The 19,455-nt window shown below is 40.0% G+C and overlaps 1 pseudogene across 1 annotated transcript in view; it reads left to right on the top strand.

Annotated features, from left to right (window-relative positions):
* Positions 1–3,935: 3,935 nt before the first annotated feature.
* LOC149237483 (isocitrate lyase-like) overlaps positions 3,936–19,455 on the top strand; it is a 55,086-nt pseudogene continuing 39,566 nt past the window's right edge. Inside the window, exon 1 of the transcript XR_016245921.1 lies at positions 3,936–4,135. The product of XR_016245921.1 is annotated as an isocitrate lyase-like (transcript). The remainder of the gene's footprint in view (positions 4,136–19,455) is intronic.

The following is a 19,455-nucleotide window of genomic DNA, read 5'->3' as shown; positions in this document are numbered from 1 at the left end:
ATGACAGAGGAGTTTCAAGTGTACCATCAGAAGAGCACACCCTATCATCTGTAGTCTAATGGGACAGTGGAAGCATTTAATAAAATATAGGAGAATGCACTTGTGAAGGTTTGTAATGGTCAAAGAAATCACTGGGATGTTTGCGCACCCGTAGTGTTGTGGGCTTATAGAATGACTTGCAATAAGTTGACTAGACAAACATCGTTCAGACTAGTTTATGGTGTGGAAGCTGTGATGCCAAAGGAGTACATTGTACCTATTTTGTGCATAGCCGAATTCACAGGAATGGTGGATCGTGGAGACCTAGAGGAGGGGCTCATGCAGCTAACAGAGCTTGAAGAAGATTAATTTCTAGCTAGATTCCATCAATAGGTTCAAAAGGAGCGCGAAAAGGCCTAGCACATCAAACTACAGACCTTCAAGGTAAATGATCTGGTTTTGTTATATGACAACAAGTTTGATAAATTTCCAGGGAAATTTAGGATGCATTGGCTTGGGCCCTATGTCATCAAGGAAATTACTGATGGTGGAGCAGTTCAGTTGGTAAAATTAAATGGAGAACCATTCCCAGGATGGGTGAATGGCAGCCAATTGAAGCCATATAGCGGTGATCCAGCTAGATGACTAAATCATGGAAGCACAGTCTTAGCTTTCGAAGCAGTTGAAAGGAGGTGTAGGACTATAAACTATACTACTCAGGTTGGGGAGCTGTGCGATTGGGGAACTATCCAGAATGAAGGAATCTCACAGTATCATTATATACGCCCAGGGAGGTGTGCTATCCAAGGAGGGACCATGTAGGGTAGCCAAAAACTGATTGTTATGGTCACTGTTCATGACTTGACAGTAAAAAAACGATCAAATGGAGTAGGGGGGTGGCATTCAAGTCAGAATTTAAGGGCAAGATCTATGAAAATATGTTGCCAATCAAACATTTATGAATGAGTTATGGGGGGAGCAGTCGGATTTGAATTTGAAAATTCCTATAAATTATAGGTGGCTGCCGAGCAAAAAACACTTGGCATTTTGAGAATTGAGGTATTAAGCTCTCAGGCGCGTATGAACCCTGAGCACTTTGAAGCCCTAATAGTGAATTCGATCTTTGAGAAGTTGACAACAAAGATGTAGGTGTTGTTTTCTAGCATAATGTCGGCGCCCGTAGAAACCGTGAGTGCAGGAGAAGTAATCGTAGCCAAAGGAACTACCGTGGAGGTCGTAATGGGAGCTGAGGGATCTACCCCGGAGGTTGGAAGTGGAGAAGTACTGGTAGAAATTCCTAAATCCCAAAAGACACCCAAGCTAAGGCCTACACCGATCGAGGAAGGTACAAAATCAAAGAAGGACAAGCAAAAACATAACAGTCAGTGTGCGGATCACCTAGAAAGCATCCATAGACAGGAAATCCCACTGCGCAGGAAGAGGGTAACGTGATGGACCTAAAGCCTGAAGCTGAGGTTGAAGAACTCCATGTGGGCGTGAACGATTTTGGTATGGAAAGGGTGGAGGATGTTGATGTGGAGGGGTCTGACCACATTTCTAAACTTCCCAAGTACATTCCTCCGCGCAGAGGCATGATGAAGGTTTCGAAGGATATCGATGAATGTAAGGTCACACTACTCACACTGTTACTATCAGACCAAATCACCTTTGAGGGTCTGCATCTGGGGCACATCCCTCTATTAAAATTGGAGGATTGGGATTTGGTTGATGCCGAGCACTTCCCCATTTAGCGACGAACCAACTCATGCATTGCATCTTCTACAGAGACTCTAGTGTGACCACACTAGAGCAAAGGAAGTGGATGAAAGGGGTGGATAAGGCGGGCTTGTTAAACATGCGGTGTGTACCACATTATAATCACACACCAATAACCATGGTTGTGATCAAGAAGCTCCTGTGCTTGGTGCATGATGGGTGTCTATGGACGAAGAGATGATACCCATCACTGACATGCTGATCCATAGGATCACTTGGTTGCCGTACACAGGAAAAATCCAGCCATGGCGTTTGGCAGAAATCCAAGTGAGCGCGACCTCGCTGAAAAAATGAAGGACAAATTCGAACTCGCTAAGAAGCCAGGTGGCTATGCCATCACAAGTATAGTTGACCCCGTGGTCCAAGTCACAATGGAAATCTTGGTAGGAAAGATTATGCGAAAGTGTCGCGCAGATGAAGTGCCCGCACCAGTAGCAACTTTAGCAGTCCGATGCATGGAGGGCATACAGTTTAACTCGGTGCGCTACCTCTGTGGAGAGTTCCTTGAAAATTGTTGAGAGGCACAGGATCACAACAAAACATTCCACTATGCCTCGCTACAGCTGTCCATAGCGTTGGTCGCGTGGGATTTACTAGAGGATAGCCAATTTCCTTTAGTCACACCTGACCTACCAGAGGAAGCAAATTTCACTTCCTTGTGGGCTATGAAGGACCATCAAAGGGTGAAGGACAGCAAGGTCTTCTTGATCTTGATTGAGATGAGCATCCATATGGCCATTAACCGCAAATTGCACCTATCACCAACTCTGTATGAGAAGCTACAAGAGTATGTGGAATTCAAGGTTGACTTCCACTGGGTCTCGATATGTGCATGCAAGGACCCTAAGATGAAATTGCATTAACTACCATACCTGGCCACAAATTATGAAACCACAACGGTCCTCGATCGCTGGCCGGCAGATCGACGTACTGCCTTGGACTTGATAGCTGGGTCTAGCAAGACCACAACACAATGTGAAAAGGAGGAGGCTAAGATAAAGATGGATCTGTTGGCTGCAAAAAGAAAAAATGAGGTTGAGGACAAGGCCAAGGTGGAGTGCATCACCAAGAAGCAAACGGGAAGACACGCAGAAGAAGAGGAGCGTGGCTCTGACAAGAGTCAAAAGTCACCTTCCCCAGAGATAGAGGAGGAGGAACAATAGTCGGACCAGGGAGGAGTAGACATAGAGACCACTCCATTGCACATTAAGCACAACAAAGATCTACAAAAGGTAGGGCCACAAAAAAATTCTAAGGCTGGCAAGACTTCTCTCAATCTGATCACCTTAACAGAAAGTGATTTAAATGATATTGGTGATATGGTCAAAGATACCACCGCAGAATTACTATAGCAGTTCGAGCTACAACAGAAGCAGGCCTTGGGGGCCATTCAGTTGGGTCTATATGAGTTGTATATCTAGGTGTCGTAGGTCCGTACCAGCGTGGGACAAAGTAGCGCGACGTCAACTAGTTTTGCGCCCTACACATTAGAAGCAGCAAGGATGGTGCGCACCTGGGATCCCCATGAGATATTGTTGCTGGAGGGAGTGGTAACCATAGAGATTGAATCTGACAGGCTTGCTGTCAGTGCCCTAAAAGGAATTGGGCTCGATTTGACCACGCATCCCAATGAGGCACTTCACAATTTGGAGGATGGCGTGATCGCGAAACTTCGGGCCTGCGAACAGCGTGTGTTACAGGTAATCAGTGAGCAGAAGGTCAATAATTCTTAGATGATGGTAAAAAATGATTCTACTTTCAGCCTTTTCAAAGCCATCATAGACAAAAATGAGCGCACAACCAAGGTGGTGGATGAGGCATGCAGGTCTATCCCAGAGCTCGCCATTCCGAATGATGAGCCAATGGATGTGCGGATTTGAAAGCTCGCTGCTGGAGTGCGTGACACTATAATAGAGTTGGCCAAGGTTCAATTTGATCTGAACCTTGAGATCACAGAATTGCAATTGAAGGCCCAGCCTTCAACCCCTCCACAAGTCAAAGAGCAACGTGAGTCAACTAGGAAGGATGTCGTGGAAGTAGTGAACAACGTTGTAATGGAGTGTACCACACTCTTCGAGTAGGCGCGCGAAGTGGTTACCAATTTGCAGTAGGGTCCCACCTTGCAAAGGTTGGAAACGAAGGTTTGGGAGCTACAATAACAATATGATGAAGTCAAAGCGATGGCGCACACTGTCGCCCTTAAACAAAGGCTAGCGAAACTGCAACAGGCAAAGGTACTAAAGAAGCAGGTGGATGTAGCTCAAGGCAAAGAGAGCATCCTCAAGGCCAGAATAGGGCCTTGCCTTGATGAAGCCTATGCACTCACCACCACCATCAAAAGTAAGTTGGATGGTATGCAGGCAACTCAGCAGAAGATACAGTGAGATAGTACAGGGCGAGCGACGAAGTAACTGGTTGAGGAGATGATGCAATTAACAACAAAGTGCACTGTGGAAGTTGCAGTAGTCCAAGTAGAGTTGGGAGGTCTTCACAACAAGATCTCCACACCATTCAGGTGACTCAAAGGTGAGTCACCATTTTTGTGTTGGGGGCCTATTGGGAAAGGGTTCCCTGGGGTCAATTTTCGGGTTAAAATCCCAAGTTTTGGGGCAGAAGGCCGGAATTTTGTATAAATAAATGTAGATTATCTGCATTTTGTAACCACAGAGCGTAAAGATATCAAGAGTCAAAAATGGTTTCCACCCTTAGTTTAGAAAGGTTGTGTCAACTTGATGAGATCCACCCTTGGTCCACGGACCATGGGATTGTATAAAAAGGATGTCTTAGAGGAGTCTAAGTTAGTAGTAGAAAAGTTAAGTGGAGTCATTGATGAGTCGGTAAAGGAGCTAAGAGCGAGAGTCTTAGTGTAGGAGGAAGGCTCTGCAGCTGAGTGCACAAAGGCCTAGGGTGGAAGTCCGCAGCTAAGTGCGTGGATCCCTGCAACTGTATGCATTGGATAGTCAGAGTCTGTGCTAAACATTTAGATCATCAACAAAGAAGAGTATTCTGAAATTGTTGTGCATTTTACTTCTGTCAATTGCATGCGATTATGTTATGTTAAGCATTGGGTTTATGTTTTATTTCTAAATTGATGCGCGAATCTATATGTTTTCGTCTATCATATAAACACAAAGATAATCTAAATTTCATGATAAAACTCGCGAACACTTAGGATAATTCAAAGAACTATATAGCAAAGTAGTTACCTAGGTGCGTAAAAACCAAGATCTCTTGTCAAGGTTACGCGAAGGATGATCACATACCTTCACGAAGGTTCTGAAAGACTAATAGAGAAATACATAGGGCTTATCGATCTATGTGAAGGCAGAGTTAAGGTATAAAAACGACATCACAACCATCTCAGGGTGCAGAAACCTAGTTCTTGCACCCCCCCATACTGGTTCGGGTGAGACTTTAGTCTGTGCTCCGTAGATTGATGCCAAAAGGGCTTGTAGTGTAGGGATTTTCTTGGTTGACTAACATTGAACTTGGGTTAGGGCTCATAAATCCAACAATATTCGTATGTTCATTGAAAACAAAAGGGAATGTCTAAAATCTAAGAAAATTGCTTTCTTTGAAGAGTGGAATATGCAGAGTGAATTGTATATGCAAAGTACTGAGAAAGCCTTTATTTTTCTTCTTCTGCGTTCCCCCATGCCTACTAGGAAAAATCCTGAGAGGGGGGGTGAATTAGTGTTTTAAAACTCACTTAAAATTTTCTTTTCTTATCCATATTTCTATACACGTTTATGACAAAGAAAACCTATGTATGTATGGGAAGGTTATACAAACAACTAGCGTATATACAATTAACTAACTTTTCAGTTAAGAGATCATCTGCTTAACTTGAACCAGTGTATCAGTACTTCATTAGGCATTAATTAAACAATAACCATGTGCACCAAGAACAAAATAAACCATCACACTTAAGAAGCACATCAATAAACATGAACACTAGGATTTTTATGTGGAAACCCAATGTGGAAAAAAACCACCAATGTTGTCATCTATGTATTTATATTTTATTAAAAAGAGAACATATTACAACCTTGTACTAGTGCAGACTCATACCAACACATAGGAACTGACATGTAGAAGGCCAGAACCTTCACTTTTTCTCCAACACCCATTGGAAGGGAGCTCCAACCCCCTGATCTTGTTTACCAAAAGCCATCCAAAGGGATCACCCACGCCTCGATCTGATTTGCCAGCTACCACTAGAAGGAGGCTTAAAATCCCCTACTAAAGGCTCCAACCCTCAGCACCAAAGTGAACCACTTTTCATAAATTTTCACACTAGATCCACTTGATACAGAACATCACAACTGTAGGCCACTTTTCATCAAATTTTTGGACTAGACCCACTACCACCATTTAAGCCCAATACCAAATATCAAAACTGAAATTGATCACTACAACAAATCACTCAATCATTGAATCAACTGAACCAACCAATCAATGAACTAACTGAGACCTAAATCGATAAACTTATACTCAAACAACCAAGGTAGTTAGATAAATATAACCAGAATACCAATACTAAACCAAAATACTTGACCAACTTACTGAAACAACCAAAAAACCCAATCAATAAAATTTCAGAATATATGTGCTAGTTTACTTTAGCAAATTCGCTTGTATACAGAACTTCCTTGAAGCATACCCACATACAGATCTCAAAGCATTGAACCTTGAAACTAAATCGCTGTCATTATGAAACAAACACTATGTTACACCTTGAACCACTAAATTACTCTGGAATAATCATGGAACCATCGCAAATATTGAATCACATACATCTAACAACATCATCACGCTTCAATCAATCAATTCAAATTCAATCATCACTATTAAACCTAGGTCATCAAGTAAGACTTCAATAATAGACAACAAAACCACAACAAGACTAATTAGATTGAGCAGACATCTTACTCAGCAAAACCTTAGCTTATATACACGCTTTCCATAAAATGCTTCAGTGCGTATACAAGCTCTTTAGGAATCAAACCCGCATACAAATATGTCCAAAGTGAAGAATCAACATGTGACTTACCAGCGTTAAACCTGTGTATGTACACACCTTTCAGGTTATCAAAACCACGTACAGATCTACAATTATTGACTTATAGATTTGTTGAACATTAGACCTTCATATCAAACCCATCTCTCAGCATACATAATAAAACATGCATTAGACATAAATATTACAGATCAAATCAATCCATTAGTAATATAGTCATTTCATACCTATTGGATCCAAGGAAAATTTTAGCAGCTAATATTCGCATGTGGGCTAATTTTCCATACTTTTTCGAAAAAAGAGATTCGTCAGTTTCCATTTTTTCTAAATGATTCGCCCAAATTTTATAGTACACCATTATTTTGTTGGAAATAATACTGAGAGGGGGGGGTGAATCAGTATTATTAGATCAATCAAACTTTTCAATTTCATACTCAGAAACATATACGCTACTTCAATTAAGTGAACCCGCGTGTACACGCTACTGTGTCTAATGAAACTCGCGTATATCCAGAGATCTTATAATTCAGTTAGCTTAATCTTCAGTAAATGCATCAGATCATTATTAAGAATATTAACAGTAAACAGGTGCAGAATAACAGAACATAACATCACACAAGAGCCACACACATGAACACAAAGATTTAAGGTGGAAACCCAATGTGGGTGAAAACCACCTGCTGCAAGTCATCTCAATCTTCTTCTTAATAAGAAAATCCTTTTACAATATTTGTACTGGTGCAGTCTTATACCAGTACGGGAGCTACAACCCCCTTTGCTCTTGTACTAGCCGATCCATTTACTAGTACGCAGGCTACTACCTGCTACAATGCTCCAAAGATCTCCTTTAGCTTTTGTACTAGCTTAGATACTAGTACGTAGGTGCTTGCCTACAATCTTCTCACCTCCAGGTACCACGTTTCATCAATTTTCAGACTGGATACACTGAAGCACAACACATAATCTGTAAGGCCACTTTTCATCCAATTTTCATACTGGACCCATAACTATCATTGAAGCTCAAAACAATCATCAAACTCTGAATCACTGAAACCCTGTTAACAACAGTCACCAGAACACAGAGCAGACACAGAACTCTGTAATAACCATCAGATCCATCTGCAACTTCAAATATCAAGCTTTACAATGTATACGCTACTTCGATGAATCAAACCCGCGTGTATACGCGCTTTTGCCAAAGACAACCCGCGTACAGATCTAAAAATAATTTCTCATAACTTGCAGCTGTACCAGACATCAGTCATACTCATAACATTTATAGAACAATACATGCGTCAGTATGTAGATCTAGAATAAGCATCATAAAGATAGTTCATTTCAAACCATTTGATCCCGATCTCTCCTTAGATCTAGTTCTCCATCAACCGGTGAGATCTCTCCTTAGCTCAGATCAAGCAATGCATCATCAACCCATAACCCTGCATACTGGATCTAATGCTTCATTAGATATTCAAGACATTTCAGATGCACTTGCCTAATGATTTCCTTCCCTTTATATAGCCTTAGGCCTTGTTCAATACCAAGAGCCAAAACCATAGAAATCCAATACCATCAACTTCAAAACTAGGGATCGACACGCCCGTCGAGACACAATGGTCCGAAACCATAGGCACAACTTCCAAGGACTAACTGCCATGGACCAAAGGTACTTTTCCACATACACGCGCTTTTGCTGAAGCCAACCTGCGTGTACACGCGACTTGGGCTTAACGAACCTGCGTGTATGAACTTTCTCTTCTTCTTATAGTCTGATCATCAATTCCTTGCTGCTGACCTTCTGTCTGATCATCAATTGCTTGTTGCTGACCTTCTGTACTATGATTTGTCATCAGTGAGGTTTGCCATCAAGGACAACACTTATCTCATAATGCCAACAATCTCCCCCTTTGGACTTGATGGCAAAGCTAACTTGTCACACTTAGAACTATCATCTGATTCCTTTGAGCTGTCCTCCATTAGTCACATCTGATATCTCTTCTGAAGATTCATCATCTGATTCCTTTGAGCTGTCCTCCATCAGTCACATCTGATATCTCTTCTGAAGATTCACCCAGTTATACATAAGTGAGATATTCTTCTATGAGAGGGTTGCCATCAAGTACAACACATGCATCATAATGCCAACAATCTCCCCCTTTGGACTTGATGGCAACAACACCAAATCACTCTCCCCCTTTGACATCAAGGGCAAAGGGTGGACCAAGATATTCTCTTCCTTTGCTGAATCATTCCACTGTCCATACTCCCCCTGAGTACCTGCTGAAATCTCTGAATAGTCTCCCCCTTTGTATATGCCAAGGTGTACCAATTTGTCCATGCTCCCCCTGAGTACATGCTGAATCTCTGTAACGCTGAAGTGTGTTGTACATGCTCTTCCTGACTGTAGGCAAGATCTGCAAAAGATGTTCTTCAAGAAGAACATGACTCTATACATCATAAAGGACCTTCCTATCACTTAGGACTCATACATACATCCATCTCTCAACTAAGTGAGGATATACAAAAATTGACTCATCCACCCAACCAAGTGGGAATACATCAAAATTTTACATATGACAACCAATCACATTGCATCAATCATCCCAAGCATAGTGGGGAAACTAAAATAGGCCGTTACATGACCTTGACACCATGAAAGAGATACCACAAAAGAGATATATGACATAGAGACGAAATAACTAGACCAAGACTTATGAAAGTCACCAGCAGCATCTGATAATCACCATTCAGATCAGCAACCAAGAGATCCTTCTGTTCTCCTTTCGCCTTTGTTCCTCCTGAAATCAACACCAAATGTGAACTAGAACCAAAAGCTTTAAGATAATGCCAACAATGCATCATTGGAAGATTATCTGCTCCCCCTGAACCTGTGCCAGATGATCTCTGTCAGACCTATATCAGACTTTCTGCAACCAACATCTGTCCCTGCTGATTTCCTTCAAATTTCCATATACGCGTCTGTATACACATAAACAAGCGTATATACGCAGATATCCCTTACGCAACACGCGTACACCATATACGCGACTATCCCCTTGTAAAACGGCGTATGCACGCGGATATCCTTTAAACAACACGCGTACACAAATTTCCATATTAGCAACCTGTAAATGTCCTGTAGAGAATAGGTCATCAACCTATAACAAGGTATGTCTGCATCAATTCATCCCTTTGAACAGAATTCAAGGTCATTCATATTGTATCATGTGTGAAACCACCATAGCCATTTCATCAAGCTCTACATGATCCAAGTATCATTACTTGGGAACATCTGCATCAATTAACATATGTAAGTATAAACCTATCATCATATAGATAAGAACTCATCACCATGTCTCCAATAAAGCAACTTTGAGTAGTCATCCATGTATCAGCATTATGTATCTTGAGCTCAAGCTCATTTGTCAAACTTCTTGATATCATCAACAGCAACAATCCTTATCCACAAGAGTGCCTGCATGAGTGACTCATCATCAAGTGAGGAAGATGTGTATTCAAGCTTTGTACTTCTCCTTATCCTTATGAAGATCACCATGTAAGCACCATATATGCATCATCAATGAATCAACCATAAATCTGATCTGAACATCTTCTATGTAACTTCAAAAATCATATGAGAGTTTATCATAGACAACTCACAACCACATCATAGCAAGATATATCATTTAGCCATATAAGAATCATCACCAAGGATTATTAACCATAATGCCAACAATGAATTACTAAAGGCATATGCTCCCCCTCAACCAGTGCCATGTATTAGATCTGATCATGCATATATCAGCAATAAGCATCAAAACATCATCATCCTCAAGTTAGGATCAAAACACTTCTAGACATCATACAAGTAACAAAACATTTCCACACATCCTCAGCAGACTGTAACCAATAGAGCAAATAATAGACTGAATCATATCAGATCCTTTTTCTGATCCTGTCCCCACTGCTTTTCCTCAGACTGACATATACGCGACTTTGCAGTGTTTAACTCGCGTATGTACGCGACCTCCCTTTAAGGAACTTGCGTATGAGATTCAGAACGCTGAAGTTTTACACTTTCAGCTCCCCCTGAGTCTGATATGTTTGTTCTGTGTTGTGTCTCAGTACATTGTGCTGACTGTACTTCCTTCTTCCTCCATATCTTCAAGTGTGATGAGGTTTTCTCCTTTTGGTGTGATGTCCATCCTTTGTTCCTGCATTCCTTTGCTATATGTCCAAGCTTGTTACATGCATAACATCTAACATGTTTCATGTTCCTCCTGTAGCAATCAGCAGCTTTGTGACCAAACATATTGCAAGAAAAACAATATCCATTAAAGTACCTTGAATGTGATGATCTTTCTACATGATGGTCTTGAACCCTTCTTCTTCCACATCTAGCTACAACATGTCCAAGATTATGACATACATAACATTCAACATTATTCATAGGAGGAGTAAAAGATTTTCTTTGAGGAGTCTCTTTCCTTGATTGTTGATGGGGTTGACCTTTCATCTCCTTGTTGATCATTTTAGATTTCTCTTTAGAGTTCCTTGCCTCACCTTGTGAACTAGATTCACCTTCAACAGATTCATGAAAACCAAGACCAGTCTTGATTGCAGGAGACCTTTGACTACTAAGAATATCATCCAAGGCTTTAGTACTATCTTGAAATCTCAAAAGTTTATCCTTTCCTTCTAATTTACCTTTCAAGATATTTACCTCAACCTGAAGTTGTTCTTCCTTTTCAAGAGATTGCTTTTTCAAATCTTCTTCATCTTTCCTTCCTTCTTCCATTTGTTCCCTTAGTTTGAGTATCTCCTTTTCTTGCTTTTCATACAGATCCTGCTGAATTTGACGAACTCTGAAGGCACATTCCAACTGTTATTTTAAGCTGATGACTTCGTTGTCTTGATTTTCAATTGCTTGGTGTAGATCTTCATTATGCTTCTTGGATTCTTCAAGATCTTCCTTTAGTGAGAGGATCGTAGCTTCAAGATTTTCATAGTAGCTGGATCTATCTTTGAGTTTCTTGATGGTTGTGCTTCTTTTGTTGACTTCTTTTCTTAATGATGTCACTTCATGCTGCAATTTTTGACATTGGTCTTCCTTTTCCTTGAGTAGCTTTCTTACCTTGTTTCCTTCTTCTAGTTGGGCCTTTAGTTTGGTAACTTCTTCTTTGAAAGCACATTCCCTTTTGTTCAATAGATCTTGTTGATCTTTAACTTTATCTGTAAGCCTTCTAAATACTGCCTCTATTTGATACTTTTCTTGCTCACCCATAAAAGCATGTTCAGTAGTTTCACTATCACTTTCATTACTTTCACAAGGAAATATAGCAGGAACATCAGAGGATAACACATTCATACCTGATAATGATTCTGAATCTGATTCTGAATCTGAAGAGCCTCTTATACCTAATCCCCAATCGACTCTCCCACTGTCATAGTCCTTCTGAGATGTCTTCTTCTTCTTATGAGCTTTCTTCTTAAGCTTCTTTCCCATTGTTCCACGGATCTCCTTCATGCGATCAAGCTTCTACCAAAGGACCGGCTCTGATACCAATTGTTGGAAATAATACTGAGAGGGGGGGGTGAATCAGTATTATTAGATCAATCAAACTTTTCAATTTCATACTCAGAAACATATACGCTACTTCAATTAAGTGAACCCGCGTGTACACGCTACTGTGTCTAATGAAACTCGCGTATATCCAGAGATCTTATAATTCAGTTAGCTTAATCTTCAGTAAATGCATCAGATCATTATTAAGCATATTAACAGTAAACAGGTGCAGAATAACAGAACATAACATCACACAAGAGCCACACACATGAACACAAAGATATAAGGTGGAAACCCAATGTGGGTGAAAACCACCTGCTGCAAGTCATCTCAATCTTCTTCTTAATAAGAAAATTCTTTTACAATATTTGTACTGGTGCAGTCTTATACCAGTACGGGAGCTACAACCCCCTTTGCTCTTGTACTAGCCGATCCATTTACTAGTACGCAGGCTACTACCTGCTACAATGCTCCAAAGATCTCCTTTAGCTTTTGTACTAGCTTAGATACTAGTACGTAGGTGCTTGCCTACAATCTTCTCACCTCCAGGTACCACGTTTCATCAATTTTTAGACTGGATACACTGAAGCACAACACATAATCTGTAAGGCCACTTTTCATCCAATTTTCATACTGGACCCATAACTATCATTGAAGCTCAAAACAATCATCAAACTCTGAATCACTGAAACCCTGTTAACAACAATCACCAGAACACAGAGCAGACACAGAACTCTGTAATAACCATCAGATCCATCTGCAACTTCAAATATCAAGCTTTACAATGTATACGCTACTTCGATGAATCAAACCCGCGTGTATACGCGCTTTTGCCAAAGACAACCCGCGTACATATCTAAAAATAATTTCTCATAACTTGCAGCTGTACCAGACATCAGTCATACTCATAACATTTATAGAACAATACATGCGTCAGTATGTAGATCTAGAATAAGCATCATAAAGATAGTTCATTTCAAACCATTTGATCCCGATCTCTCCTTAGATCTAGTTCTCCATCAACCGGTGAGATCTCTCCTTAGCTCAGATCAAGCAATGCATCATCAACCCATAACCATGCATACTGGATCTAATGCTTCATCAGATATTCAAGACATTTTAGATGCACTTGCCTAATGATTTCCTTCCCTTTATATAGCCTTAGGCCTTGTTCAATACCAAGAGCCAAAACCATAGAAATCCAATACCATCAACTTCAAAACTAGGGATCGACACGCCCGTCGACACACAATGGTCCGAAACCATAGGCACAACTTCCAAGGACTAACCGCCATGGACCAAAGGTACTTTTCCACATACACGCGCTTTTGCTGAAGCCAACCTGCGTGTACACGCGACTTGGGCTTAACGAACCTGCGTGTATGAACTTTCTCTTCTTCTTATAGTCTGATCATCAATTCCTTGCTGCTGACCTTCTGTCTGATCATCAATTCCTTGCTGCTGACCTTCTGTACTATGATTTGTCATCAGTGAGGTTTGCCATCAAGGACAACACTTATCTCATAATGCCAATAATCTCCCCCTTTGGACTTGATGGCAAAGCTAACTTGTCACACTTAGAACTATCATCTGATTCCTTTGAGCTGTCCTCCATCAGTCACATCTGATATCTCTTCTGAAGATTCATCATCTGATTCCTTTGAGCTGTCCTCCATCAGTCACATCTGATATCTCTTCTGAAGATTCACCCAGTTATACATAAGTGAGATATTCTTCTATGAGAGGGTTGCCATCAAGTACAACACATGCATCATAATGCCAACAATCTCCCCCTTTGGACTTGATGGCAACAACACCAAATCACTCTCCCCCTTTGACATCAAGGGCAAAGGGTGGAACAAGATATTCTCTTCCTTTGCTGAATCATTCCACTGTCCATACTCCCCCTGAGTACCTGCTGAAATCTCTGAATAGTCTCCCCCTTTGTATATGCCAAGGTGTACCAATCTATCCATGCTCCCCCTGAGTACATGCTGAATCTCTGTACCGCTGAAGTGTGTTGTACATGCTCTTCCTGACTGTAGGCAAGATCTGCAAAAGATGTTCTTCAAGAAGAACATGACTCTATACATCATAAAGGACCTTCCTATCACTTAGGACTCATACATACATCCATCTCTCAACTAAGTGAGGATATACAAAAATTGACTCATCCACCCAACCAAGTGGGAATACATCAAAATTTTACATATGACAACCAATCACATTGCATCAATCATCCCAGGCATAGTGGGGAAACTAAAATAGGCCGTTACATGACCTTGACACCATGAAAGAGATACCACAAAAGAGATATATGACATAGAGACGAAATAACTAGACCAAGACTTATGAAAGTCACCAGCAGCATCTGATAATCACCATTCAGATCAGCAACCAAGAGATCCTTCTGTTCTCCTTTCGCCTTTGTTCCTCCTGAAATCAACACCAAATGTGAACTAGAACAAAAAGCTTTAAGATAATGCCAACAATGCATCATTGGAAGATTATCTGCTCCCCCTGAACCTGTGCCAGATGATCTCTGTCAGACCTATATCAGACTTTCTGCAACCAACATCTGTCCCTGCTGATTTCCTTCAAATCTCTATATACGCGTCTGTATACACATAAACAAGCGTATATACGCAGATATCCCTTACGCAACACGCGTACACCATATACGCGACTATCCCCTTGTAAAACGGCGTATGCACGCGGATATCCTTTAAACAACACGCGTATACAAATTTCCATATCAACAACCTGTAAATGTCCTGTAGAGAATAGGTCATCAACCTATAACAAGGTATGTCTGCATCAATTCATCCCTTTGAACAAAATTTAGGGTCATTCATATTGTATCATGTGTGAAACCACCATAGCCATTTCATCAAGCTCTACATGATCCAAGTATCATTACTTGGGAACATCTGCATCAATTAACATATGTAAGTATAAACCTATCATCATATAGATAAGAACTCATCACCATGTCTCCAATAAAGCAACTTTGAGTAGTCATCCATGTATCAGCATTATGTATCTTGAGCTCAAGCTCATTTGTCAAACTTCTTGATATCATCAACAACAACAATCCTTATCCACAAGAGTGCCTGCATGAGTGACTCATCATCAAGTGAGGAAGATGTGTATTCAAGCTTTGTACTTCTCCTTATCCTTATGAAGATCACCATGTAAGCACCATATATGCATCATCAATGAATCAACCATAAATCTGATCTGAACATCTTCTATGTAACTTCAAAAATCATATGAGAGTTTATGATAGACAACTCACAACCACATCATAGCAAGATATATCATTTAGCCATATAAGAATCATCACCAAGGATTATTAACCATAATGCCAACAATGAATTACTAAAGGCATATGCTCCCCCTCAACCAGTGCCATCTATTAGATCTGATCATGCATATATCAGCAATAAGCATCAAAACATCATCATCCTCAAGTTAGGATCAAAACACTTCTAGACATCATACAAGTAACAAAACATTTCCACACATCCTCAGCAGACTGTAACCAATAGAGAAAATAATAGACTGAATCATATCAGATCCTTTTTCTGATCCTGTCCCCACTGCTTTTCCTCAGACTGACATATACGCGACTTTGCAGTGTTTAACTCGCGTATGTACGCGACCTCCCTTTAAGGAACTTGCGTATGAGATTCAGAACGCTGAAGTTTTACACTTTCAGCTCCCCCTGAGTCTGATATGTCTGTTCTGTGCTGTGTCTCAGTACATTGTGCTGACTGTAATTCCTTCTTCCTCCATATCTTCAAGTGTGATGAGGTTTTCTCCTTTTGGTGTGATGTCCATCCTTTGTTCCTGCATTCCTTTGCTATATGTCCAAGCTTGTTACATGCATAACATCTAACATGTTTCATGTTCCTCCTGTAGCAATCAGCAGCTTTGTGACCAAACATATTGCAAGCAAAACAATATCCATTAAAGTACCTTGAATGTGATGATCTTTCTACATGATGGTCTTGAACCCTTCTTCTTCCACATCTAGCTGCAACATGTCCAAGATTATGACATACATAACATTCAACATTATTCATAGGAGGAGTAAAAGATTTTCTTTGAGGAGTCTCTTTCCTTGATTGTTGATGGGGTTGACCTTTCATCTCCTTGTTGATCATTTTAGATTTCTCTTTAGAGTTCCTTGCCTCACCTTGTGAACTAGATTCACCTTCAACAGATTCATGAAAACCAAGACCAGTCTTGATTGCAGGAGACCTTTGACTACTAAGAATATCATCCAAGGCTTTAGTACTATCTTGAAATCTCAAAAGTTTATCCTTTCCTTCTAATTTACCTTTCAAGATATTTACCTCAACCTGAAGCTGTTCTTCCTTTTCAAGAGATTGCTTTTTCAAATCTTCTTCATCTTTCCTTCCTTCTTCAATTTGTTCCCTTAGTTTGAGTATCTCCTTTTCTTGCTTTTCATACAGATCCTGCTGAATTTGACGAACTCTGAAGGCACATTCCAACTGTGATTTTAAGCTGATGACTTCGTTGTCTTGATTTTCAATTGCTTGGTGTAGATCTTCATTATGCTTCTTGGATTCTTCAAGATCTTCCTTTAGTGAGAGGATCGTAGCTTCAAGATTTTCATAGTAGCTGGATCTATCTTTGAGTTTCTTGATGGTTGTGCTTCTTTCGTTGACTTCTTTTCTTAATGATGTCACTTCATGCTGCAATTTTTGACATTGGTCTTCCTTGTCCTTGAGTAGCTTTCTTACCTTGTTTCCTTCTTCTAGTTGGGCCTTTAGCTTGGTAACTTCTTCTTTGGAAGCACATTCCCTTTTGTTCAATAGATCTTGTTGATCTTTAACTTTATCTGTAAGCCTTCTAAATACTGCCTCTATTTGATACTTTTCTTGCTCACCCATAAAAGCATGTTCAGTAGTTTCACTATCACTTTCATTACTTTCACAAGGAAATATAGCAGGAACATCAGAGGATAACACATTCATACCTGATAATGATTCTGAATCTGATTCTGAATCTGAAGAGCCTCTTATACCTAATCCCCAATCGACTCTCCCACTGTCATAGTCCTTCTGAGATGTCTTCTTCTTCTTATGAGCTTTCTTCTTAAGCTTCTTTCCCATTGTTCCACAGATCTCCTTCAAGCGATCAAGCTTCTACCAAAGGACCGGCTCTGATACCAATTGTTGGAAATAATACTGAGAGGGGGGGGTGAATCAGTATTATTAGATCAATCAAACTTTTCAATTTCATACTCAGAAACATATACGCTACTTCAATTAAGTGAACCCGCGTGTACACGCTACTGTGTCTAATGAAACTCGCGTATATCCAGAGATCTTATAATTCAGTTAGCTTAATCTTCAGTAAATGCATCAGATCATTATTAAGCATATTAACAGTAAACAGGTGCAGAATAACAGAACATAACATCACACAAGAGCCACACACATGAACACAAAGATATAAGGTGGAAACCCAATGTGGGTGAAAACCACCTGCTGCAAGTCATCTCAATCTTCTTCTTAATAAGAAAATCCTTTTACAATATTTGTACTGGTGCAGTCTTATACCAGTACGGGAGCTACAACCCCCTTTGCTCTTGTACTAGCCGATCCATTTACTAGTACGCAGGCTACTACCTGCTACAATGCTCCAAAGATCTCCTTTAGCTTTTGTACTAGCTTAGATACTAGTACGTAGGTGCTTGCCTACAAGATTAAATATCCATTGTTGGGCTCAACACTATGGGTTAATACCATGGTAAAGACCCTTGGTTTTTATAATACCATGGTGCAGAAACCATACGTGCCTTTTCTTCTTCATGCCTTCGTATATACACATATTTTCTTTACATGAGTCGCATGTACTTATGAAAACTTCATCTTTATCATTCCTCTATCTCTGAACTAATATTCCTTTTTCCAACCTTTCTCTCACATATTTACTATCCCGAATACTCGTCCTACTACCATCATGTTGACATGTTTATTAAGTGGGTTGCCGTCAAGGACAACACATTTTTCATAATGCCAACAATCTCCCCCTTTGGAGTTGATGGCAACCACTTTGTTTTTTGGTCACCACCACCTATAGATACCAATAAACACATCTATAGATATACCAAGCATTCTCCAAGCACCAAGCTTATCTCCCCCTTTGACATCAAGGGCAAAGGGCTGACCAATTCTGAATGAAGGCTTCTCTTGCTTTGTTGATATCAGCATTGTAGATCTAATCTGTTGAGTATGTATATTGAATACTATCCATGCTCCCCCTGAGCACATGCTGAATTTGCTGAAGATATACAATGAAGTACATGACTCTATGACAACCAGATATGACCTTTCCTATCACCAATGACTCATGCCTAAATTGATCATCCAACACAGTGGGGTTACAAACTACATGACATTTCAAAAAATATGGGATTACATGACTTGACCACAATAGTCCATACATGACTGAATTTTACAATGATTTATCACATAGGTCTTTACATGGCCTTTACATCAAGAGACATATATGGCATTTATAACAAAAGGAAAGACCTCAATAATATGAAGCTAGTCATCAACAACTATGATACACCTTATAGGATCTGCACCATAAGGATCTTTCAGCAGCATTGTGGACAACAACATGCACATTTTCATCATCAATTTGCAAGATAAGACATATGATCAATCCTCTTACCAAGTATGCAGCATAAGATTTTCCATAGATATTTTCTATGAACTCATCCTCTTGACCTCATCAAGTCCAACTTTTTCTTTCCCTTAGTAGGAATAACCACAATCAATGTTCATCAAATAAACATATATTTTCATGCATCAACCAAGAATATGCCATGTATCCAAGTATCATCCAATAGATATAGTAGTAAAATATCAATAACCATATCGTCACAAAACCATTTGCATCATATCTTGTACATGTAACAAGTGTAAGGACCAAGAATAACACCATAGGTTTAATCTATGATAGAAACATCATAATCAAATAATCATAGCATGAGATAACAACATCTACATGTTATTTCCACAAAGAAGAAAAAAATTCCTCAATCAAATCATCACTAAAGAGGATTTTA

This window comes from Pinus tabuliformis, chromosome 8 (genome assembly GCF_031772625.1).
Source record: "Pinus tabuliformis cultivar Carrire ecotype Pingquan chromosome 8, CPIR1, whole genome shotgun sequence".
In the NCBI taxonomy this organism is placed as follows: domain Eukaryota; kingdom Viridiplantae; phylum Streptophyta; class Pinopsida; order Pinales; family Pinaceae; genus Pinus; species Pinus tabuliformis.
The sequence above is the reverse complement of the archived record's forward strand: the minus strand, read 5'-3'. Positions and strand labels throughout refer to the sequence as shown.